Genomic DNA, 3,757 nt, shown 5'->3' with positions numbered 1-3,757 from the left:
CAACGGAATCATGATACTATCAAAATATTCAATATTAAAATAACATACTCTTTTTGATTTTCATGATGTCAAATATTAAAAAAAATATTATAATAGTATAAATCTCAAATTAAAGTATCAAATAACAACTAAATAAAATTCAAATAATTATATAAAAGCTAAAAAATTACACATTACTAAAATTTTATAATAACCAAAATATTTATTAATTTTACAAATGATCAGTGGTTTCATTTGCATTCGATCCACCTACACATAGAAAAAAAATGAAAAATTAGATATGATATAATAATTGAAATTGAAAATTTTAATTACTAGAATATAATGTACCTTCTTCATCAGATTCATTTTCACTCATGAGAACATCTTTTCCTTTTAATTTTTTAACACCTACAAACACCAAATGTAGAATATTAGATGAGAATTCACAAAAAATACTAACAAAAAATATTAATAAATTTGAGTAACTTACCTAGATGGTTTGAGTTCCATATCCAACTTCTTGTACACATCAAAGCCTCTATAGTAATATGATGAAGTCGACTACGGTGAGAAGTTAATATCTGACCACCAGTACTAAAAGCAGATTCAGAAGCTACAGTTGTTATTGAAATAGCTAAAACATCCCTTGCAATTGCTTGAAAGGTTGGAAACTTTAACCCATTTGTTTTCCACCATGATAGGATATCAAATTCTTGTGTAACCGACAAATTATCTTCTTCCAAGTAATAATCCAACTCTGTTTTCATAACTGTAGTTCTAGTTTTTTTCTTTTTTGCCATAAACTCTAAAAATTCATTCGCATCATTATCAACATCCTTTCCCAACTCCAATGATGTAGCTCTATAAGAAGAAGTTTCATTCTTTTTTGATTGATATTCCAAAACCAAATCATAGCACATTTGACGAATCCTACTAAGTTTCAGATCAAAATCATTACCATACAAACATTTTCATGAAAATAAATAAATAAATAAAGATAATCAAATGTGTAACCTAAAAATTATTTCATAGAATGAAATTGAGGAACACCTATTTGAACATAACCATGTACAGAGAGTAAAAATTATGTAATAAGAAGAAGAAAAATTACCTTCAAAATTAAATCTTGAAAAACAAACCAGACAATTGAGAGAGTAAACAAAGTGTATAACAAAAAACAAAGAGAATGAGAAATATGTTATATATATATATATATATATATATATATATATATATATTATATGTATATGCGTAGATATTTTATGTTTATATATATATATATATATATATATATATATATATATATATATATATATATATTTCTTTTAAATTTTTATAAATTTGTTTATAAAAGATCTCACTAGTTAAATGATTAATTTGTTTTATACGTATATATTATATATATTATATTATATTATTATGTATATATATATTATATGTATATTATATTATATTATATTATATTATATTATATTATATTATATTATATTACATGTATATGTGTAAATATATATATATATATATATATATATATATATATATATATATATAAAAGTATATTTTATTTATATGTATATATACTATATTATATTATATTATATTATATTATATTATATTATATTTTATGTGTAAATATATTATTTATTTATATATATTTTTTAGATTATTTAATAAATTATAAATAGTTTAGTAATTTAAGCGGGGACGGGTATTTGGGCGGGTATATATATATTCACATCCCCATCCCCATCCCCAGTTGAAAATTTCGGGTATTACCCATACCCATACCCATACCCAGTCAAAGCGGGGATTCCCCGTCAAAACGGGGACGGGTTCGGGTGATACCCACGGGCACGGGTTTATTTGCCATCTCTAATATATTATTTAATATTTTTGCTTTGAATCGAATTATGAAATTTAATTATTTAAACTTTTCACTTTATTATTTATACAGTTTAATACATTGGTCAATCCTGTAATAATTTTGTATCAATGAAGGAGATGCTACTTTTCTTATAGTTGTGAATTAGATTTTTTTTTTTCAGTTAACGACTGTTGTGATTCTTTTTTCTAGCAGTGATATTTTTTTTATTGTTGATATATATATATATATATATATATATATATATATATTATTCTTTGTCAATAATTAACTAATATTGTTTTTAATGTTAACTAGGAAAACTTTCGTCCAACATTTAATAACCATGTTTATTTTTTTATCAATGTTAATCGAAAAAACTTTTCGATCGAGACATTAATCAAAAAATAAAAAAAAATAACATATGTCATATTTTTGTTTTGTAGAAGAATATGAAAAAAAAAACTAAAAATGTTAAAAATTAGAAAAGCCTTGATACGGAGAGTCTGATTATTTGAATATGTAGGATTGCATAAGATGGCGTGTGGATGGATTTATAATAAGACGGATGATTGAAGTATGATGTAATTATTGAGATTAATAGATAATGTTGTGACAGTGTGGCATTATTGTTAGTGGGTGATGGATGATAGGAGATGTTTTTTGGGAGTACGATCGTTGAGTAGTATTATTGATTGTTATCTGAATAATGGAGAGAGCATGAGAGAGAATGATGTATGTATGAAGAAACGAAAGAGATGAAAATGTTGAGAGGGAAGGACAAATCACTTTCAGTAATGGCTTGGGTGGTGGTTGTTAATTATAAGGAAGGAGAAGTTCCGTGCGGAAGGCATGGTTGTGTGGTTGGAAGAAAAGCAGAAGAGGAATTGCGAAAGCAGAGGAAATTGGTTAGGATAGAACTCGAAAGAAGAGCTTTCGGAAGACCATTGTTGAACCCAACAAGGATGGCACCACTTTTGAGTCCTTTTTCCAAAACAGGAAATGTGAAATTCCTCACTCTAAGCAAGTCACTATAGTCCGGACTCTGAGGAGGCCATTTTGAAGAGCAAGAGTTGAATTCTATGACACCCTTTAACTCTCTTTGGTATGGCCTTCTGTCAGATCTCACCCAATCCTCCTCGTAAACATCTTTCTTCTTCCTTATATACATAACTATTCCAAAAAGTCACTATCCTTCTCCATCGCCATTTCCCCACCCTTTTTATGCTCTTTCATTAAATCCCTTCCCAATTTTCACATTTTCAGAAACCCCTTTTATTACTTCCTCACTCTCCCCTTCCATTACTTCTTTTCCTTCCACGGTAACCAAAATTTCAACGCCAACTACCTTCCTATATATACTCTTTTATAACTTTCAGTTTCACTTCCTCTCATTCTTTAACCTCCCTCCACCTTCATCATTACCTTTCATCAATACCCCAAATCATAATTAAATACCCTCTCAACCATTTTTTCTTTTCTTTTTCATCCCCTTATACAAACACTGCACGTACATTCACATGGATGCCGCAATAATTTCCTAACAACCATAGCCACTGGGAAACAAAAAATAACTATTCTAATTACTTTACGTATATATAATAGTATGGAACCAACTCATACTTCACGTGTGCAAAGGAAATTAGGGTTTACGTATCTTACATTATGTTTTCATCCACTCTCACTTCCTCACCTTATAACTAATATATTGAGAAAATTTTTATATGCTTATTGTTTCCCACTCTGAAATCTGGATTAATTAATAAGTGTGAGGAAGGAAAGCGAAAGGTGGAAGAGAAAAGCGAAAGGCAAGGAGGAAAACCTGCGAAAGATTTGTTTTTGTGAGCAAAGGCAATTAAGTGTGTGATGGATGAGGAAGGAAAGCGTAGCCATCACAAAATGATTGCTTTGTGC

This window comes from Vigna unguiculata, chromosome 3 (assembly GCF_037176805.1).
Source record: "Vigna unguiculata cultivar grain cowpea cultivar isolate G323 ecotype 2 chromosome 3, ASM3717680v1, whole genome shotgun sequence".
NCBI classification, from domain to species: Eukaryota; Viridiplantae; Streptophyta; class Magnoliopsida; order Fabales; family Fabaceae; genus Vigna; species Vigna unguiculata.
Note: the sequence above shows the minus strand (reverse complement) of the source record.